Below are 21,799 nucleotides of genomic sequence, written 5' to 3'. Positions count from 1 at the left end.
TTTCTTCAGCCGCTCCCTTCTATACCCTTGTGCACTATCCTGACTTCTCCCGTCTGCTTACTTTGTGCCTTCCAATGCACAATGCAAACTACAGGTAGTGCTGCAGGGCCCACACCCTTTTACTTGCCTTACAGAGCAGCTCTGGAGCTGTTACAGTGGCCAGCTGCTGCAAGAAATCAGCTTGAATGCTTCAGGGGCTGGGGCATAGCCAACATGAGCCCCACACCGAAGGAGGGTGGAGGTGTTTAATGCAAACTAGGGGTCAGTCAAGCGCCGCAAAAGGCCACCATGCCCTGCACGCCCCTTTTCTGTTTTTATATGCAGACGAGGGTTGAAGCCACCTTTGACCCACTGCTTGGATGACATCACCATATGCAAATCCATCTGCGGCAGGCCTTCCCCCAGGAATGCTTGCACTAGTTGTTGCATTTGGTTTGTTGTTTGGGGGTGCTTCAGTATTAGGCAGCCTTCTGCTCCACCCTCCTTTGGTGTGGGGCTCATGTTGGCCATGTCCCATCCCCTGAAGCATTCAAGCAGATTTCTTGCAGCAGCTGGGCACTGTAACAGCTCCAGAGACGCTCTGTAAGGCAAGTAAAAGGGTGTGGGCCCTGCAGCACTACCTGTAGTTTGCATTGTGCATTGGAAGGCACAAAGTAAGCAGACGGGAGGAGAAGTCAGGATAGTGCACAAGGGTATAGAAGGGAGCGGCTGAAGAAAAGAGAAGTGGAAACAGACAGCAAACTAGGCTGGAGAGAGATCTGAGACAAAGAGATCTGAATTATACGAGAGCCGACCAGGGGAAACACAAATTATGCAGTCAAGTTTCCCACATTTGGGGAAATCGCAGGGGCAGCACACCCAGAGTGCAATGGGTGAGCCTTGCCCTGGGAGAAGCACCTTCATGATCATAGTATCTCACCTGGCAGGTAAGTAGGAGTTGGGCTAGAGCTAGGGAGGGTCGCTGCTCGGGCACCCCCCTGTTAAGTGAAGGAGATCCAACTGAGGCAGCACAAGGGAACTCTCGAAAGAAGAACAAGGCTAAAGGAAAATCTGAAACAAAGAAATCTGACTTTTACCAGAGCTGACCAGAAGAAATCACAAATACAGCCTCCCACTACCACAAATAATGCAGTCGAGTTTCCCACATTTGGGGAAATCACAGGGGTCAGCATACCCAAAATGCAATGAATGAACCTCACCCTGGGAGAAAAATCTTCATGACCATGGTATCTCCTATGCAAAATAAGTATGATTTGGAAGAGGGCTGGGGAGGGCCGCTGCTCATGCACATCTCTGTCAAGTAAAGGAGATTCAACTGAGGCAGCACAAGGGAACTCTCATCTTGGGACAACAACTGCAGGGAGAACATATATTTTCAGATGAACATGGGAGGGCAGAAGGCTGCCTAATACTGAAGCACCCCCAAACAACAAACCAAATGCAACAACTAGTGCAAGCATTCCTGGGGGAAGGCCTGCCGCAGATGGATTTGCATATGGTGATGTCATCCAAGCAGTTGGTCAAAGTTGGCTTCAACCCTCGTCTGCATATGAAAAGAGAAAAGGGGCGTGCAGGGCATGGTGGCCTTTTGCGGCGCTTGGCTGACCCCTAGTTTGCATTAAACACCTCCACCCTCCTTTGGTGTGGGGCTCATGTTGGCTATGCCCCAGCCCCTGAAGCATTCAAGCTGAATTCTTGCAGCAGCTGGGCACTGTAACAGCTCCAGAGCTGCTCTGTAAGGCAAGTAAAAGGGTGTGGGCCCTGCAGCACTACCTGTAGTTCGCATTGTGCGTTGGAAGGCACAAAGTAAGCAGACAGGAGGAGAAGTCAGGATAGTGCGCAAGGGCATAGAAGGGAGCGGCTCAAGAAAAGAGAAGTGGAAACAGACAGCAAACTAGGCTGGAGAGAGACCTGAGACAAAGAGATCTGAATTATACGAGAGCCGACCAGGGGAAACACAAATTATGCAGTCAAGTTTCCCACATTTGGGGAAATCGCAGGGGCAGCACACTCAGAGTGCAATGGGTGAGCCTTGCCCTGGGAGAAGCACCTTCATGATCATAGTATCTCACCTGGCAGGTAAGTAGGAGTTGGGCTAGAGCTGGGGAGGGTCGCTGCTCGGGTACCCCCCTGTAAAGTGAAGGAGATCCAACTGAGGCAGCACAAGGGAACTCTCGAAAGAAGAACAAGGCTAGAGGAAAATCTGAGACAAAGAAATCTGACTTTTACCAGAGCTGACCAGAGGAAAGCACAAACACAGTCCCCCACTACCACAAATAATGCAGTCAAGTTTCCCACATTTGGGGAAATCACAGAGGTCAGCATACCCAAAATGCAATGAATGAACCTCACCCTGGGAGAACAATCTTCATGACCATGGTATCTCCTATGCAAAATAAGTATGATTTGGAATAGGGCTGGGAAGGGCCGCTGCTCATGCACATCTCTGTCAAGTAAAGGAGATTCAACTGAGGCAGCACAAGGGAACTCTCATCTGGGGACAACAACTGCAGGGAGAACACATATTTTCAGATGAACATGGGAGGGCAGAAGGCTGCCTAATACTGAAGCACCCCCAAACAACAAACCAAATGCAACAACTAGTGCAAGCATTCCTGGGGGAAGTTCTGCAGAAAATGGATTTGCATACGGTGATGTCATCCAAGCAGTGGGTCAAAGTTGGCTTCAACCCTCATCTGCATATGAAAAGAGAAAAGGGGCGTGCAGGGCATGGCGGCCTTTTGCGGTGCTTGGATGACCCCTAGTTCGCATTAAACACCTCCACCCTCCTTCGGTGTGGGGCTCATGTTGGCTATGCCCCAGCCCCTGAAGCATTCAAGCTGATTTCTTGCAGCAGCTGGGCACTGTAACAGCTCCAGAGCTGCTCTGTAAGGCAAGTAAAAGGGTGTGGGCCCTGCAGCACTACCTGTAGTTTGCATTGTGCATTGGAAGGCACAAAGTAAGCAGATGGGAGGAGAAGTCAGGATAGTGCACAAGGGTATAGAAGGGAGCGGCTGAAGAAAAGAGAAGTGGAAACAGACAGCAAACTAGGCTGGAGAGAGACCTGAGACAAAGAGATCTGAATTATACGTGAGCCGACCAGGGGAAACACAAATTATGCAGTCAAGATTCCCACATTTGGGGAAATCGCAGGAGCATCACACCCAGAGTACAATGGGTGAGCCTTGCCCTGGGAGAAGCACCTTCATGATCATAGTATCTCACCTGGCAGGTAAGTAGGAGTTGGGCTAGAGCTGGGGAGGGTCGCTGCTCGGGTACCCCCCTGTAAAGTGAAGGAGATCCAACTGAGGCAGCACAAGGGAACTCTCGAAAGAAGAACAAGGCTAAAGGAAAATCTGAGACAAAGAAATCTGACTTTTACCAGAGCTGACCAGAGGAAAGCACAAACACAGTCTCCCACTACCACAAATAATGCAGTCAAGTTTCCGACATTTGGGGAAATCACAGGGGTCAGCATACCCAAAATGCAATGAATGAACCTCACCCTGGGAGAAAAATCTTCATGACCATGGTATCTCCTATGCAAAATAAGTATGATTTGGAATAGGGCTGGGGAGGGCCGCTGCTCATGCACATCTCTGTCAAGTAAAGGAGATTCAACTGAGGCAGCACAAGGGAACTCTCATCTTGGGACAACAACTGCAGGGAGAACATATATTTTCAGATGAACATGGGAGGGCAGAAGGCTGCCTAATACTGAAGCACCCCCAAACAACAAACCAAATGCAACAACTAGTGCAAGCATTCCTGGGGGAAGGCCTGCCGCAGATGGATTTGCATATGGTTATGTCATCCAAGCAGTGGGTCAAAGTTGGCTTCAACCCTCGTCTGCATATGAAAAGAGAAAAGGGGCGTGCAGGGCATGGTGGCCTTTTGCGGCGCTTGGCTGACCCCTAGTTTGCATTAAACACCTCCACCCTCCTTTGGTGTGGGGCTCATGTTGGCTATGCCCCAGCCCCTGAAGCATTCAAGCTGATTTCTTGCAGCAGCTGGGCACTGTAACAGCTCCAGAGCTGCTCTGTAAGGCAAGTAAAAGGGTGTGGGCCCTGCAGCACTACCTGTAGTTCGCATTGTGCATTGGAAGGCACAAAGTAAGCAGACGGGAGGAGAAGTCAGGATAGTGCACAAGGGTATAGAAGGGAGCGGCTGAAGAAAAGAGAAGTGGAAACAGACAGCAAACTAGGCTGGAGAGAGACCTGAGACAAAGAGATCTGAATTATACGAGAGCCGACCAGGGGAAACACAAATTATGCAGTCAAGTTTCCCACATTTGGGGAAATCGCAGGGGCAGCACACCCAGAGTGCAATGGGTGAGCCTTGCCCTGGGAGAAGCACCTTCATGATCATAGTATCTCACCTGGCAGGTAAGTAGGAGTTGGGCTAGAGCTGGGGAGGGTCGCTGCTCGGGTTCCCCCCTGTGAAGTGAAGGAGATCCAACTGAGGCAGCACCAGGGAACTCTCGAAAGAAGAACAAGGCTAGAGGAAGATCTGAGACAAAGAAATCTGACTTTTACCAGAGCTGACCAGAGGAAAGCACAAACACAGTCCCCCACTACCACAAATAATGCAGTCGAGTTTCCCACATTTGGGAAAATCACAGGGGTCAGCATACCCAGAATGCAATGAATGAACCTCACCCTGGGAGAACAATCTTCATGACCATGGTATCTCCTATGCAAAATAAGTATGATTTGGGATAGGGCTGGTGAGGGCCGCTGCTCAGGCACATCTCTGTCAAGCAAAGGAGATTCAACTGAGGCAGCACAAGGGAACTCTCATCTGGGGACAACAACTGCAGGGAGACCACATCTTTTCAGATGAACATGGGAGGGCGGAAGGCTGCCTAATACTGAAGCACCATCAAATATCAAACCATATGCAACAACTAGTACAAGCACTCCTGGGGGAAGGTCTGCAGCAGACGGATTTGCATATGGTGATGTTATCCAAGCAGTGGGCCAAAGTTGACTGGAACCCTCATCTGCATATGAAAAGAGAAAAGGGGCATGCAGGGCATGGCGGCCTTTTGCAGTGCTTGGATGACCCCTAGTTCGCATTAAACACCCCCACCCTCCTTTGGTGTGGGGCTCATGTTGGCCATGCCCCATCCCCTGAAGCATTCAAGCTGATTTCTTGCAGCAGCTGGGCACTGTAACAGCTCCAGAGCTGCTCTGTAAGGCAAGTAAAAGGGTGTGGGCCCTGAAGCACTACCTGTAGTTTGCATTGTGCATTGGAAGGCACAAAGTAAGCAGACGGGAGGAGAAGTCAGGATAGTGCACAAGGGTATAGAAGGGAGCGGCTGAAGAAAAGAGAAGTGGAAACAGACAGCAAACTAGGCTGGAGAGAGACCTGAGACAAAGAGATCTGAATTATACGAGAGCCGACCAAGGGAAACACAAATTATGCAGTCAAGTTTCCCACATTTGGGGAAATCGCAGGAGCAGCACACCCAGAGTACAATGGGTGAGCCTTGCCCTGGGAGAAGCACCTTCATGATCATAGTATCTCACCTGGCAGGTAAGTAGGAGTTGGGCTAGAGCTGGGGAGGGTCGCTGCTCGGGTACCCCCCTGTAAAGTGAAGGAGATCCAACTGAGGCAGCACAAGGGAACTCTCGAAAGAAGAACAAGGCTAGAGGAAAATCTGAGACAAAGAAATCTGACTTTTACCAGAGCTGACCAGAGGAAAGCACAAACACAGTCCCCCACTACCACAAATAATGCAGTCAAGTTTCCCACATTTGGGGAAATCACAGGGGTCAGCATACCCAAAATGCAATGAATGAACCTCACCCTGGGAGAACAATCTTCATGACCATGGTATCTCCTATGCAAAATAAGTATGATTTGGAATAGGGCTGGGGAGGGCCGCTGCTCATGCACATCTCTGTCAAGTAAAGGAGATTCAACTGAGGCAGCACAAGGGAACTCTCATCTTGGGACAACAACTGCAGGGAGAACATATATTTTCAGATGAACATGGGAGGGCAGAAGGCTGCCTAATACTGAAGCACCCCCAAACAACAAACCAAATGCAACAACTAGTGCAAGCATTCCTGGGGGAAGGCCTGCCGCAGATGGATTTGCATATGGTTATGTCATCCAAGCAGTGGGTCAAAGTTGGCTTCAACCCTCGTCTGCATATGAAAAGAGAAAAGGGGCGTGCAGGGCATGGTGGCCTTTTGCGGCGCTTGGCTGACCCCTAGTTTGCATTAAACACCTCCACCCTCCTTTGGTGTGGGGCTCATGTTGGCTATGCCCCAGCCCCTGAAGCATTCAAGCTGATTTCTTGCAGCAGCTGGGCACTGTAACAGCTCCAGAGCTGCTCTGTAAGGCAAGTAAAAGGGTGTGGGCCCTGCAGCACTACCTGTAGTTCGCATTGTGCATTGGAAGGCACAAAGTAAGCAGACGGGAGGAGAAGTCAGGATAGTGCACAAGGGTATAGAAGGGAGCGGCTGAAGAAAAGAGAAGTGGAAACAGACAGCAAACTAGGCTGGAGAGAGACCTGAGACAAAGAGATCTGAATTATACGAGAGCCGACCAGGGGAAACACAAATTATGCAGTCAAGTTTCCCACATTTGGGGAAATCGCAGGGGCAGCACACCCAGAGTGCAATGGGTGAGCCTTGCCCTGGGAGAAGCACCTTCATGATCATAGTATCTCACCTGGCAGGTAAGTAGGAGTTGGGCTAGAGCTGGGGAGGGTCGCTGCTCGGGTTCCCCCCTGTGAAGTGAAGGAGATCCAACTGAGGCAGCACCAGGGAACTCTCGAAAGAAGAACAAGGCTAGAGGAAGATCTGAGACAAAGAAATCTGACTTTTACCAGAGCTGACCAGAGGAAAGCACAAACACAGTCCCCCACTACCACAAATAATGCAGTCGAGTTTCCCACATTTGGGAAAATCACAGGGGTCAGCATACCCAGAATGCAATGAATGAACCTCACCCTGGGAGAACAATCTTCATGACCATGGTATCTCCTATGCAAAATAAGTATGATTTGGGATAGGGCTGGTGAGGGCCGCTGCTCAGGCACATCTCTGTCAAGCAAAGGAGATTCAACTGAGGCAGCACAAGGGAACTCTCATCTGGGGACAACAACTGCAGGGAGACCACATCTTTTCAGATGAACATGGGAGGGCGGAAGGCTGCCTAATACTGAAGCACCATCAAATATCAAACCATATGCAACAACTAGTACAAGCACTCCTGGGGGAAGGTCTGCAGCAGACGGATTTGCATATGGTGATGTTATCCAAGCAGTGGGCCAAAGTTGACTGGAACCCTCATCTGCATATGAAAAGAGAAAAGGGGCATGCAGGGCATGGCGGCCTTTTGCAGTGCTTGGATGACCCCTAGTTCGCATTAAACACCCCCACCCTCCTTTGGTGTGGGGCTCATGTTGGCCATGCCCCATCCCCTGAAGCATTCAAGCTGATTTCTTGCAGCAGCTGGGCACTGTAACAGCTCCAGAGCTGCTCTGTAAGGCAAGTAAAAGGGTGTGGGCCCTGAAGCACTACCTGTAGTTTGCATTGTGCATTGGAAGGCACAAAGTAAGCAGACGGGAGGAGAAGTCAGGATAGTGCACAAGGGTATAGAAGGGAGCGGCTGAAGAAAAGAGAAGTGGAAACAGACAGCAAACTAGGCTGGAGAGAGACCTGAGACAAAGAGATCTGAATTATACGAGAGCCGACCAAGGGAAACACAAATTATGCAGTCAAGTTTCCCACATTTGGGGAAATCGCAGGAGCAGCACACCCAGAGTACAATGGGTGAGCCTTGCCCTGGGAGAAGCACCTTCATGATCATAGTATCTCACCTGGCAGGTAAGTAGGAGTTGGGCTAGAGCTGGGGAGGGTCGCTGCTCGGGTACCCCCCTGTAAAGTGAAGGAGATCCAACTGAGGCAGCACAAGGGAACTCTCGAAAGAAGAACAAGGCTAGAGGAAAATCTGAGACAAAGAAATCTGACTTTTACCAGAGCTGACCAGAGGAAAGCACAAACACAGTCCCCCACTACCACAAATAATGCAGTCAAGTTTCCCACATTTGGGGAAATCACAGGGGTCAGCATACCCAAAATGCAATGAATGAACCTCACCCTGGGAGAACAATCTTCATGACCATGGTATCTCCTATGCAAAATAAGTATGATTTGGAATAGGGCTGGGGAGGGCCGCTGCTCATGCACATCTCTGTCAAGTAAAGGAGATTCAACTGAGGCAGCACAAGGGAACTCTCATCTGGGGACAACAACTGCAGGGAGAACACATATTTTCAGATGAACATGGGAGGGCAGAAGGCTGCCTAATACTGAAGCACCCCCAAACAACAAACCAAATGCAACAACTAGTGCAAGCATTCCTGGGGGAAGTTCTGCAGAAGACGGATTTGCATACGGTGATGTCATCCAAGCAGTGGGTCAAAGTTGGCTTCAACCCTCATCTGCATATGAAAAGAGAAAATGGGCGTGCAGGGCATGGCGGCCTTTTGCGGTGCTTGGATGACCCCTAGTTCGCATTAAACACCTCCACCCTCCTTTGGTGTGGGGCTCATGTTGGCCATGCCCCATCCCCTGAAGCATTCAAGCTGATTTCTTGCAGCAGCTGGGCACTGTAACAGCTCCAGAGCTGCTCTGTAAGGCAAGTAAAAGGGTGTGGGCCCTGCAGCACTTCCTGTAGTTTGCATTGTGCATTGGAAGGCACAAAGTAAGCAGACTGGAGGAGAAGTCAGGATAGTGCACAAGGGTATAGAAGGGAGCGGCTGAAGAAAAGAGAAGTGGAAACAGACAGCAAACTAGGCTGGAGAGAGGAGAGACCTGAGACAAAGAGATCTGAATTATACGAGAGCCGACCAGGGGAAACACAAATTATGCAGTCAAGTTTCCCACATTTGGGGAAATCGCAGGGGCAGCACACCCAGAGTGCAATGGGTGAGCCTTGCCCTGGGAGAAGCACCTTCATGTTAGCATAAAAATAAAGCCAGAAAATGAAGAGCTGTTTAATCAGTCAATTGGATTTTTTTGCCAGCATATTTCTTTTTTCTCTGCAACCCACTGCTAAATTGTGCTTCCTAGCTGTTTTTATAAAATCACTGAATCAAATCTAACTCTGATTACATCAGAGAAGGCCAGGTACCCTACACCATAACAGGGGTTTTCGAAATTTTGACTTGTCTACTTAAATATCACCAAAATCTGATCACAAGGTCAATTACGTCCCTGGGTGGGATTGAACCACCAACCTTTTGATTAATAGCTGAACACACTAACCGATTGCGCCACAGAGACACTTTGCAAAAAGTACATACTGACAAAGACTAATAAGCATTCATCTAGAACGTTTCCTAGAAAAACTTTAAAAAGTCAATAATCTGGAGAGTTTTTGTAAGATGTTTCTTCCAGCAACCAATGAAGAAACACATTGGTACTTTCGCATGATGAGTGAGTGCTTCAGGATCTCTTGCACTTACATGTGCAGCAGAGTACTGCACTGGAAGCATGCTGGGCCCATAACCCAGAGGTAGGCAGATTGAAACTATCCTTTGCTATATGCATTTTTTTTTTGTTCATTAAAGTAATCCAAAACTGGGATTGATATTTTAGCTTTTATTTTTACTTAAAGTACAATAACTTTTACCATTTTAATTTTTTTTAATAGTATATTGACAGTATTGTTTTCTTTCAAAAATCCAATTAATTTTCTTTACCCGATTATTAAAATGGTAATTGACAAAAACAAACTACATTGTCACCAGAAGAGCAATACAAAATGTACAAGTGATATATTAAAATCATCTTTTCAGCTTGAATTTCAATGATGCATTGGGGCAACGATTTTGTGAGAAACATCTTCACCCTTAAATAAAGATTTTCTTAATTCCTTACCTGTGTGCTAATTAGATATCACCTTGTTTTCACATTAAACAGACTTCCACATGAGAAAGCAGCAAGGATGCAGTGGCGTTAATGTTTCCTGGTGTCAACCTGTATTATTTCAGTAGATATTGAAATGAGGATGCATCTTGCTGCCTTTCCAATGAAGCAAGTTTAATTTAGTAATAGGTGAAAAACCATCACTACAAATATGTTAATCAGATACTTGGCTTTGTGGACACTTTTCAGAGAACAAATTAGTTAGCATAAAAATAAAGCCAGAAAATGAAGAGCTGTTTAATCATTCAATTGGATTTTTCTGCCAGCATATTTCTTTTTCTCTGCAACCCACTGCTAAATTGTGCTTCCTAGCTGTTTTTATAACATCACTGAATCAAATCTAACTCTGATTACATCAGAGAAGGCCAGGTACCCTACACCATAAGAGGGGGTTTGCAATTTTGACTTGTCTACTTAAATATCACCAAAATCTGATCACAAGGTCAATTACGTCCCTGGGTGGGATTGAACCACCAACCTTTTGATTAATAGCTGCACACACTAACCGATTGCGCCACAGAGACACTTTGCGAAAAGTATATACTGACAAAGACTAATAAGCATTCATCTAGAACGTTTCCTAGAAAAACTTTAAAAAGTCAATAATCTGGAGAGTGTTTGTAAGATGTTTCTTCCAGCAACCAATGAAGAAACACATTGGTACTTTCGCATGATGAGTGAGTGCTTCAGGATCTCTTGCACTTACATGTGCAGCAGAGTACTGCAATGGAAGCATGCTGGGTCCATAACCCAGAGGTAGGCAGATTGAAACTATCCTTTGCTATATGCATTTTTTTTTGTTCATTAAAGTAATCCAAAACTGGGATTGATATTTTAGCTTTTATTTTTACTTAAAGTACAATAACTTTTACCATTTTAATTTGTTTTAATAGTATATTGACAGTATTGTTTTCTTTCAAAAATCCACTTAATTTTCTTTACCCTATTATTAAAATGGTAATTGACAAAAACAAACTACATTGTCACCAGAAGAGCAATACAAAATGTACAAGTGATATATTAAAATCATCTTTCCAGCTTGAATTTCAATGATGCATTGGGGCAACGATTTTGTGAGAAACATCTTCACCCTTAAATAAAGATTTTCTTAATTCTTTACCTGTGTGCTAATTAGATATCACCTTGTTTTCACATTAAACAGACTTCCACATGAGAAAGCAGCAAGGATGCAGTGGCGTTAATGTTTCCTGGTGTCAACCTGTATTATTTCAGTAGATATTGAAATGAGGATGCATCTTGCTGCCTTTCCAATGAAGCAAGTTTAATTTAGTAATAGGTGAAAAACCATCCCTACAAATATGTTAATCAGATACTTGGCTTTGTGGACACTTTTCAGAGAACAAATTAGTTAGCATAAAAATAAAGCCAGAAAATGAAGAGCTGTTTAATCACTCAATTGGATTTTTCTGCCAGCATTTTTCTTTTTCTCTGCAACCCACTGCTAAATTGTGCTTCCTAGCTGTTTTTATAAAATCACTGAATCAAATCTAACTCTGATTACATCAGAGAAGGCCAGGTACCCTACACCATAACAGGGGGTTTGAAATTTTGACTTGTCTACTTAAAGATCACCAAAATCTGATAACAAGGTCAATTAAGTCCCTGGGTGGGATTGAACCACCAACCTTTTGGTTAATAGCCTTACACACTAACTGATTGCGCCACCGCGACACTTTGCAAAAGTACATACTGACAAAGGCTAATAAGCATTCATCTAGAACGATTCCTAGAAACATTTTAAAAAGTCAATAATGTGGAGAGTTTTTGTATGATGTTTCTTCCATCAACCAATGAAGAAACACATTGGTACTTTCCCATGATGAGTGAGTGCTTCAGGATCTCTTGCACTTACATGTGCAGCAGAGTACTGTAATGGAAGCATGCTGGGTCCATAACCCAGAGGTAGGCAGATTAAAACTATCCTCTGCTATATGCATTTTTTTTTGTTAATTAAAGTAATCCAAAACTGGGATTGATATTTTTGCTCTTTTATTTTTACTTAAAGTACAATAACTTTTACCATTTTAATTTGTTTTAATAGTATATTGACAGTATTGTTTTCTTTCAAAAATCCAATTAATTTTCTTTACCCGATTATTAAAATGGTTATTGACAAAAGCAAACTACATTGTCACCAGAAGAGCAATACAAAATGTACAAGTGATATATTAAAATCATCTTTCCAGCTTGAATTTCAATGATGCATTGGGGCAACGATTTTGTGAGAAACATCTTCACCCTTAAATAAAGATTTTCTTAATTCCTTACCTGTGTGCTAATTAGATATCACCTTGTTTTCACATTAAACAGACTTCCACATGAGAAAGCAGCAAGGATGCAGTGGCGTTAATGTTTCCTGGTGTCAACCTGTATTATTTCAGTAGATATTGAAATGAGGATGCATCTTGCTGCCTTTCCAATGAAGCAAGTTTAATTTAGTAATAGGTGAAAAACCATCCCTACAAAGATGTTAATCAGATACTTGGCTTTGTGGACACTTTTCAGAGAACAAATTTGTTAGCATAAAAATAAAGCCAGAAAATGAAGAGCTGTTTAATCAGTCAATTGGATTTTTTTGCCAGCTTATTTCTTTTTCTCTGCAACCCACTGCTAAATTGTGCTTCCTAGCTGTTTTTATAAAATCACTGAATCAAATCTAACTCTGATTACATCAGAGAAGGCCAGGTACCCTACACCATAACAGGGGTTTTCGAAATTTTGACTTGTCTACTTAAATATCACCAAAATCTGATCACAAGGTCAATTACATCCCTGGGTGGGATTGAACCACCAACCTTTTGATTAATAGCTGAACACACTAACCGATTGCGCCACAGAGACACTTTGCAAAAAGTACATACTGACAAAGACTAATAAGCATTCATCTAGAACGTTTCCTAGAAAAACTTTAAAAAGTCAATAATCTGGAGAGTTTTTGTAAGATGTTTCTTCCAGCAACCAATGAAGAAACACATTGGTACTTTCGCATGATGAGTGAGTGCTTCAGGATCTCTTGCACTTACATGTGCAGCAGAGTACTTCACTGGAAGCATGCTGGGCCCATAACCCAGAGGTAGGCAGATTGAAACTATCCTTTGCTATATGCATTTTTTTTTTGTTCATTAAAGTAATCCAAAACTGGGATTGATATTTTAGCTTTTATTTTTACTTAAAGTACAATAACTTTTACCATTTTAATTTGTTTTAATAGTATATTGACAGTATTGTTTTCTTTCAAAAATCCAATTAATTTTCTTTACCCGATTATTAAAATGGTAATTGACAAAAACAAACTACATTGTCACCAGAAGAGCAATACAAAATGTACAAGTGATATATTAAAATCATCTTTCCAGCTTGAATTTCAATGATGCATTGGGGCAACGATTTTGTGAGAAACATCTTCACCCTTAAATAAAGATTTTCTTAATTCCTTACCTGTGTGCTAATTAGATATCACCTTGTTTTCACATTAAACAGACTTCCACATGAGAAAGCAGCAAGGATGCAGTGGCGTTAATGTTTCCTGGTGTCAACCTGTATTATTTCAGTAGATATTGAAATGAGGATGCATCTTGCTGCCTTTCCAATGAAGCAAGTTTAATTTAGTAATAGGTGAAAAACCATCCCTACAAAGATGTTAATCAGATACTTGGCTTTGTGGACACTTTTCAGAGAACAAATTTGTTAGCATAAAAATAAAGCCAGAAAATGAAGAGCTGTTTAATCAGTCAATTGGATTTTTTTGCCAGCATATTTCTTTTTCTCTGCAACCCACTGCTAAATTGTGCTTCCTAGCTGTTTTTATAAAATCACTGAATCAAATCTAACTCTGATTACATCAGAGAAGGCCAGGTACCCTACACCATAACAGGGGTTTTCGAAATTTTGACTTGTCTACTTAAATATCACCAAAATCTGATCACAAGGTCAATTACGTCCCTGGGTGGGATTGAACCACCAACCTTTTGATTAATAGCTGAACACACTAACCGATTGCGCCACAGAGACACTTTGCAAAAAGTACATACTGACAAAGACTAATAAGCATTCATCTAGAACGTTTCCTAGAAAAACTTTAAAAAGTCAATAATCTGGAGAGTTTTTGTAAGATGTTTCTTCCAGCAACCAATGAAGAAACACATTGGTACTTTCGCATGATGAGTGAGTGCTTCAGGATCTCTTGCACTTACATGTGCAGCAGAGTACTGCACTGGAAGCATGCTGGGCCCATAACCCAGAGGTAGGCAGATTGAAACTATCCTTTGCTATATGCATTTTTTTTTTGTTCATTAAAGTAATCCAAAACTGGGATTGATATTTTAGCTTTTATTTTTACTTAAAGTACAATAACTTTTACCATTTTAATTTGTTTTAATAGTATATTGACAGTATTGTTTTCTTTCAAAAATCCAATTAATTTTCTTTACCCGATTATTAAAATGGTAATTGACAAAAACAAACTACATTGTCACCAGAAGAGCAATACAAAATGTACAAGTGATATATTAAAATCATCTTTCCAGCTTGAATTTAAATGATGCATTGGGGCAACGATTTTGTGAGAAACATCTTCACCCTTAAATAAAGATTTTCTTAATTCCTTACCTGTGTGCTAATTAGATATCACCTTGTTTTCACATTAAACAGACTTCCACATGAGAAAGCAGCAAGGATGCAGTGGCGTTAATGTTTCCTGGTGTCAACCTGTATTATTTCAGTAGATATTGAAATGAGGATGCATCTTGCTGCCTTTCCAATGAAGCAAGTTTAATTTAGTAATAGGTGAAAAACCATCACTACAAATATGTTAATCAGATACTTGGCTTTGTGGACACTTTTCAGAGAACAAATTAGTTAGCATAAAAATAAAGCCAGAAAATGAAGAGCTGTTTAATCACTCAATTGGATTTTTCTGCCAGCATATTTCTTTTTCTCTGCAACCCACTGCTAAATTGTGCTTCCTAGCTGTTTTTATAAAATCACTGAATCAAATCTAACTCTGATTACATCAGAGAAGGCCAGGTACCCTACACCATAACAGGGGGTTTGAAATTTTGACTTGTCTACTTAAAGATCACCAAAATCTGATAACAAGGTCAATTAAGTCCCTGGGTGGGATTGAACCACCAACCTTTTTGTTAATAGCCTTACACACTAACTGATTGCGCCACAGCGACACTTTGCAAAACTATATACTGACAAAGGCTAATAAGCATTCATCTAGAACGATTCCTAGAAACATTTTAAAAAGTCAATAATGTGGAGAGTTTTTGTAAGATGTTTCTTCCATCAACCAATGAAGAAACACATTGGTACTTTCCCATTATGAGTGAGTGCTTCAGGATCTCTTGCACTTACATGTGCAGCAGAGTACTGTAATGGAAGCATGCTGGGTCCATAACCCAGAGGTAGGCAGATTGAAACTATCCTCTGCTATATGCATTTTTTTTGTTAATTAAAGTAATCCAAAACTGGGATTGATATTTTTGCTCTTTTATTTTTACTTAAAGTACAATAACTTTTACCATTTTAATTTGTTTTAATAGTATATTGACAGTATTGTTTTCTTTCAAAAATCCAATTAATTTTCTTTACCCGATTATTAAAATGGTAATTGACAAAAACAAACTACATTGTCACCAGAAGAGCAATACAAAATGTACAAGTGATATATTAAAATCATCTTTCCAGCTTGAATTTCAATGATGCATTGGGGCAACGATTTTGTGAGAAACATCTTCACCCTTAAATAAAGATTTTCTTAATTCCTTACCTGTGTGCTAATTAGATATCACCTTGTTTTCACATTAAACAGACTTCCACATGAGAAAACAGCAAAGATGCAGTGGCGTTAATGTTTCCTGGTGTCAACCTGTATTATTTCCGTAGATATTGAAATGAGGATGCATCTTGCTGCCTTTCCAATGAAGCAAGTTTAATTTAGTAATAGGTGAAAAACCATCCCTACAAAGATGTTAATCAGATACTTGGCTTTGTGGACACTTTTCAGAGAACAAATTTGTTATCATAAAAATAAAGCCAGAAAATGAAGAGCTGTTTAATCACTCAATTGGATTTTTCTGCCAGCATTTTTCTTTTTCTCTGCAACCCACTGCTAAATTGTGCTTCCTAGCTGATTTTTTATAAAATCACTTAATCAAATCTAACTCTGATTACATCAGAGAAGGCCAGGTACCCTACACCATAAGAGGGGGTTTGCAATTTTGACTTGTCTACTTAAATATCACCAAAATCTGATCACAAGGTCAATTACGTCCCTGGGTGGGATTGAACCACCAACCTTTTGACTAATAGCTGAACACACTAACCGATTGCGCCACAGAGACACTTTGCAAAAAGTCCATACTGACAAAGACTAATAAGCATTCATCTAGAACGTTTCCTAGAAAAACTTTAAAAAGTCATTAATCTGGAGAGTTTTTGTAAGATGTTTCTTCCAGCAACCAATGAAGAAACACATTGGTACTTTCCCATGATGAGTGAGTGCTTGAGGATCTCTTGCACTTACATGTGCAGCAGAGTACTGTAATGGAAGCATGCTGGGTCCATAACCCAGAGGTAGGCAGATTGAAACTATCCTCTGCTATATGCATTTTTTTTTTTGTTAATTAAAGTAATCCAAAACTGGGATTGATATTTTTGCTCTTTTATTTTTACTTAAAGTACAATAACTTTTACCATTTTAATTTGTTTTAATAGTATATTGACAGTATTGTTTTCTTTCAAAAATCCAATTAATTTTCTTTACCCAATTATTAAAATGGTAATTGACAAAAGCAAACTACATTGTCACCAGAAGAGCAATACAAAATGTACAAGTGATATATTAAAATCATCTTTCCAGCTTGAATTTCAATGATGCATTGGGGCAACGATTTTGTGAGAAACATCTTCACCCTTAAATAAAGATTTTCTTAATTCCTTACCTGTGTGCTAATTAGATATCACCTTGTTTTCACATTAAACAGACTTCCACATGAGAAAGCAGCAAGGATGCAGTGGCGTTAATGTTTCCTGGTGTCAACCTGTATTATTTCAGTAGATATTGAAATGAGGATGCATCTTGCTGCCTTTCCAATGAAGCAAGTTTAATTTAGTAATAGGTGAAAAACCATCCCTACAAAGATGTTAATCAGATACTTGGCTTTGTGGACACTTTTCAGAGAACAAATTTGTTAGCATAAAAATAAAGCCAGAAAATGAAGAGCTGTTTAATCAGTCAATTGGATTTTTTTGCCAGCATATTTCTTTTTCTCTGCAACCCACTGCTAAATTGTGCTTCCTAGCTGTTTTTATAAAATCACTGAATCAAATCTAACTCTGATTACATCAGAGAAGGCCAGGTACCCTACACCATAACAGGGGTTTTCGAAATTTTGACTTGTCTACTTAAATATCACCAAAATCTGATCACAAGGTCAATTACGTCCCTGGGTGGGATTGAACCACCAACCTTTTGATTAATAGCTGAACACACTAACCGATTGCGCCACAGAGACACTTTGCAAAAAGTACATACTGACAAAGACTAATAAGCATTCATCTAGAACGTTTCCTAGAAAAACTTTAAAAAGTCAATAATCTGGAGAGTTTTTGTAAGATGTTTCTTCCAGCAACCAATGAAGAAACACATTGGTACTTTCGCATGATGAGTGAGTGCTTCAGGATCTCTTGCACTTACATGTGCAGCAGAGTACTGCACTGGAAGCATGCTGGGCCCATAACCCAGAGGTAGGCAGATTGAAACTATCCTTTGCTATATGCATTTTTTTTTGTTCATTAAAGTAATCCAAAACTGGGATTGATATTTTAGCTTTTATTTTTACTTAAAGTACAATAACTTTTACCATTTTAATTTTTTTTAATAGTATATTGACAGTATTGTTTTCTTTCAAAAATCCAATTAATTTTCTTTACCCGATTATTAAAATGGTAATTGACAAAAACAAACTACATTGTCACCAGAAGAGCAATACAAAATGTACAAGTGATATATTAAAATCATCTTTCCAGCTTGAATTTCAATGATGCATTGGGGCAACGATTTTGTGAGAAACATCTTCACCCTTAAATAAAGATTTTCTTAATTCCTTACCTGTGTGCTAATTAGATATCACCTTGTTTTCACATTAAACAGACTTCCACATGAGAAAGCAACAAGGATGCAGTGGCGTTAATGTTTCCTGGTGTCAACCTGTATTATTTCAGTAGATATTGAAATGAGGATGCATCTTGCTGCCTTTCCAATGAAGCAAGTTTAATTTAGTAATAGGTGAAAAACCATCACTACAAATATGTTAATCAGATACTTGGCTTTGTGGACACTTTTCAGAGAACAAATTAGTTAGCATAAAAATAAAGCCAGAAAATGAAGAGCTGTTTAATCACTCAATTGGATTTTTCTGCCAGCATATTTCTTTTTCTCTGCAACCCACTGCTAAATTGTGCTTCCTAGCTGTTTTTATAAAATCACTGAATCAAATCTAACTCTGATTACATCAGAGAAGGCCAGGTACCCTACACCATAAGAGGGGGTTTGCAATTTTGACTTGTCTACTTAAACATCACCAAAATCTGATCACAAGGTCAATTACGTCCCTGGGTGGGATTGAACCACCAACCTTTTGATTAATAGCTGAACACACTAACCGATTGCGCCACAGAGACACTTTGCAAAAAGTATATACTGACAAAGACTAATAAGCATTCATCTAGAACGTTTCCTAGAAAAACTTTAAAAAGTCAATAATCTGGAGAGTGTTTGTAAGATGTTTCTTCCAGCAACCAATGAAGAAACACATTGGTACTTTCGCATGATGAGTGAGTGCTTCAGGATCTCTTGCACTTACATGTGCAGCAGAGTACTGCAATGGAAGCATGCTGGGTCCATAACCCAGAGGTAGGCAGATTGAAACTATCCTTTGCTATATGCATTTTTTTTTGTTCATTAAAGTAATCCAAAACTGGGATTGATATTTTAGCTTTTATTTTTACTTAAAGTACAATAACTTTTACCATTTTAATTTGTTTTAATAGTATATTGACAGTATTGTTTTCTTTCAAAAATCCACTTAATTTTCTTTACCCTATTATTAAAATGGTAATTGACAAAAACAAACTACATTGTCACCAGAAGAGCAATACAAAATGTACAAGTGATATATTAAAATCATCTTTCCAGCTTGAATTTCAATGATGCATTGGGGCAACGATTTTGTGAGAAACATCTTCACCCTTAAATAAAGATTTTCTTAATTCCTTACCTGTGTGCTAATTAGATATCACCTTGTTTTCACATTAAACAGACTTCCACATGAGAAAGCAGCAAGGATGCAGTGGCGTTAATGTTTCCTGGTGTCAACCTGTATTATTTCAGTAGATATTGAAATGAGGATGCATCTTGCTGCCTTTCCAATGAAGCAAGTTTAATTTAGTAATAGGTGAAAAACCATCCCTACAAATATGTTAATCAGATACTTGGCTTTGTGGACACTTTTCAGAGAACAAATTAGTTAGCATAAAAATAAAGCCAGAAAATGAAGAGCTGTTTAATCACTCAATTGGATTTTTCTGCCAGCATTTTTCTTTTTCTCTGCAACCCACTGCTAAATTGTGCTTCCTAGCTGTTTTTATAAAATCACTGAATCAAATCTAACTCTGATTACATCAGAGAAGGCCAGGTACCCTACACCATAACAGGGGGTTTGAAATTTTGACTTGTCTACTTAAAGATCACCAAAATCTGATAACAAGGTCAATTAAGTCCCTGGGTGGGATTGAACCACCAACCTTTTGGTTAATAGCCTTACACACTAACTGATTGCGCCACCGCGACACTTTGCAAAAGTACATACTGACAAAGGCTAATAAGCATTCATCTAGAACGATTCCTAGAAACATTTTAAAAAGTCAATAATGTGGAGAGTTTTTGTATGATGTTTCTTCCATCAACCAATGAAGAAACACATTGGTACTTTCCCATGATGAGTGAGTGCTTCAGGATCTCTTGCACTTACATGTGCAGCAGAGTACTGTAATGGAAGCATGCTGGGTCCATAACCCAGAGGTAGGCAGATTGAAACTATCCTCTGCTATATGCATTTTTTTTTTGTTAATTAAAGTAATCCAAAACTGGGATTGATATTTTTGCTCTTTTATTTTTACTTAAAGTACAATAACTTTTACCATTTTAATTTGTTTTAATAGTATATTGACAGTATTGTTTTCTTTCAAAAATCCAATTAATTTTCTTTACCCGATTATTAAAATGGTAATTGACAAATACAAACTACATTGTCACCAGAAGAGCAATACAAAATGTACAAGTGATATATTAAAATCATCTTTCCAGCTTGAATTTCAATGATGCATTGGGGCAACGATTTTGTGAGAAACATCTTCACCCTTAAATAAAGATTTTCTTAATTCCTTACCTGTGTGCTAATTAGATATCACCTTGTTTTCACATTAAACAGACTTCCACATGAGAAAGCAGCAAGGATGCAGTGGCGTTAATGTTTCCTGGTGTCAACCTGTATTATTTCAGTAGATATTGAAATGAGGATGCATCTTGCTGCCTTTCCAATGAAGCAAGTTTAATTTAGTAATAGGTGAAAAACCATCCCTACAAAGATGTTAATCAGATACTTGGCTTTGTGGACACTTTTCAGAGAACAAATTTGTTAGCATAAAAATAAAGCCAGAAAATGAAGAGCTGTTTAATCAGTCAATTGGATTTTTTTGCCAGCATATTTCTTTTTCTCTGCAACCCACTGCTAAATTGTGCTTCCTAGCTGTTTTTATAAAATCACTGAATCAAATCTAACTCTGATTACATCAGAGAAGGCCAGGTACCCTACACCATAACAGGGGTTTTCGAAATTTTGACTTGTCTACTTAAATATCACCAAAATCTGATCACAAGGTCAATTACGTCCCTGGGTGGGATTGAACCACCAACCTTTTGATTAATAGCTGAACACACTAACCGATTGCGCCACAGAGACACTTTGCAAAAAGTACATACTGACAAAGACTAATAAGCATTCATCTAGAACGTTTCCTAGAAAAACTTTAAAAAGTCAATAATCTGGAGAGTTTTTGTAAGATGTTTCTTCCAGCAACCAATGAAGAAACACATTGGTACTTTCGCATGATGAGTGAGTGCTTCAGGATCTCTTGCACTTACATGTGCAGCAGAGTACTGCACTGGAAGCATGCTGGGCCCATAACCCAGAGGTAGGCAGATTGAAACTATCCTTTGCTATATGCATTTTTTTTTGTTCATTAAAGTAATCCAAAACTGGGATTGATATTTTAGCTTTTATTTTTACTTAAAGTACAATAACTTTTACCATTTTAATTTTTTTTAATAGTATATTGACAGTATTGTTTTCTTTCAAAAATCCAATTAATTTTCTTTACCCGATTATTAAAATGGTAATTGACAAAAACAAACTACATTGTCACCAGAAGAGCAATACAAAATGTACAAGTGATATATTAAAATCATCTTTCCAGCTTGAATTTCAATGATGCATTGGGGCAACGATTTTGTGAGAAACATCTTCACCCTTAAATAAAGATTTTCTTAATTCCTTACCTGTGTGCTAATTAGATATCACCTTGTTTTCACATTAAACAGACTTCCACATGAGAAAGCAGCAAGGATGCAGTGGCGTTAATGTTTCCTGGTGTCAACCTGTATTATTTCAGTAGATATTGAAATGAGGATGCATCTTGCTGCCTTTCCAATGAAGCAAGTTTAATTTAGTAATAGGTGAAAAACCATCACTACAAATATG

The 21,799-nt window shown here is 40.9% G+C and overlaps 13 non-coding genes and 1 pseudogene across 13 annotated transcripts; all 14 read right to left on the bottom strand.

Annotated features, from left to right (window-relative positions):
• Nucleotides 1-771: 771 nt before the first annotated feature.
• Nucleotides 772-934, bottom strand: LOC135000615 (U1 spliceosomal RNA). The gene has a single exon (XR_010202464.1). It is a non-coding gene; the product is annotated as a U1 spliceosomal RNA (small nuclear RNA).
• Nucleotides 935-1,086: 152 nt separating this feature from the next.
• On the bottom strand, nucleotides 1,087-1,250 carry LOC135000599 (U1 spliceosomal RNA). Its single transcript, XR_010202448.1, has one exon. It is a non-coding gene; the product is annotated as a U1 spliceosomal RNA (small nuclear RNA).
• Nucleotides 1,251-1,924: 674 nt separating this feature from the next.
• On the bottom strand, nucleotides 1,925-2,087 carry LOC135000541 (U1 spliceosomal RNA). Its single transcript, XR_010202398.1, has one exon. It is a non-coding gene; the product is annotated as a U1 spliceosomal RNA (small nuclear RNA).
• A 152-nt stretch (nucleotides 2,088-2,239) lies between these two features.
• Nucleotides 2,240-2,403, bottom strand: LOC135000589 (U1 spliceosomal RNA). The gene has a single exon (XR_010202438.1). It is a non-coding gene; the product is annotated as a U1 spliceosomal RNA (small nuclear RNA).
• A 685-nt stretch (nucleotides 2,404-3,088) lies between these two features.
• On the bottom strand, nucleotides 3,089-3,240 carry LOC135000557 (U1 spliceosomal RNA; annotated as a pseudogene).
• Nucleotides 3,241-3,392: 152 nt separating this feature from the next.
• LOC135000604 (U1 spliceosomal RNA) lies at nucleotides 3,393-3,556 on the bottom strand. Its single transcript, XR_010202453.1, has one exon. It is a non-coding gene; the product is annotated as a U1 spliceosomal RNA (small nuclear RNA).
• Nucleotides 3,557-4,230: 674 nt separating this feature from the next.
• Nucleotides 4,231-4,393, bottom strand: LOC135000614 (U1 spliceosomal RNA). The gene has a single exon (XR_010202463.1). It is a non-coding gene; the product is annotated as a U1 spliceosomal RNA (small nuclear RNA).
• Nucleotides 4,394-4,545: 152 nt separating this feature from the next.
• LOC135000572 (U1 spliceosomal RNA) lies at nucleotides 4,546-4,709 on the bottom strand. Its single transcript, XR_010202422.1, has one exon. It is a non-coding gene; the product is annotated as a U1 spliceosomal RNA (small nuclear RNA).
• Nucleotides 4,710-5,383: 674 nt separating this feature from the next.
• On the bottom strand, nucleotides 5,384-5,546 carry LOC135000536 (U1 spliceosomal RNA). Its single transcript, XR_010202393.1, has one exon. It is a non-coding gene; the product is annotated as a U1 spliceosomal RNA (small nuclear RNA).
• Nucleotides 5,547-5,698: 152 nt separating this feature from the next.
• Nucleotides 5,699-5,862, bottom strand: LOC135000582 (U1 spliceosomal RNA). Its single transcript, XR_010202431.1, has one exon. It is a non-coding gene; the product is annotated as a U1 spliceosomal RNA (small nuclear RNA).
• Nucleotides 5,863-6,536: 674 nt separating this feature from the next.
• LOC135000613 (U1 spliceosomal RNA) lies at nucleotides 6,537-6,699 on the bottom strand. Its single transcript, XR_010202462.1, has one exon. It is a non-coding gene; the product is annotated as a U1 spliceosomal RNA (small nuclear RNA).
• Nucleotides 6,700-6,851: 152 nt separating this feature from the next.
• LOC135000560 (U1 spliceosomal RNA) lies at nucleotides 6,852-7,015 on the bottom strand. The gene has a single exon (XR_010202411.1). It is a non-coding gene; the product is annotated as a U1 spliceosomal RNA (small nuclear RNA).
• A 674-nt stretch (nucleotides 7,016-7,689) lies between these two features.
• LOC135000535 (U1 spliceosomal RNA) lies at nucleotides 7,690-7,852 on the bottom strand. The gene has a single exon (XR_010202392.1). It is a non-coding gene; the product is annotated as a U1 spliceosomal RNA (small nuclear RNA).
• Nucleotides 7,853-8,004: 152 nt separating this feature from the next.
• LOC135000581 (U1 spliceosomal RNA) lies at nucleotides 8,005-8,168 on the bottom strand. Its single transcript, XR_010202430.1, has one exon. It is a non-coding gene; the product is annotated as a U1 spliceosomal RNA (small nuclear RNA).
• Between the last annotated feature and the right edge of the window lie 13,631 nt (nucleotides 8,169-21,799).

The sequence above is a fragment of the Pseudophryne corroboree genome, unplaced genomic scaffold, assembly GCF_028390025.1.
Source record: "Pseudophryne corroboree isolate aPseCor3 unplaced genomic scaffold, aPseCor3.hap2 scaffold_1555, whole genome shotgun sequence".
In the NCBI taxonomy this organism is placed as follows: Eukaryota; Metazoa; Chordata; class Amphibia; order Anura; family Myobatrachidae; genus Pseudophryne; species Pseudophryne corroboree.
This window is presented reverse-complemented; position numbering and strand designations above follow the sequence as displayed.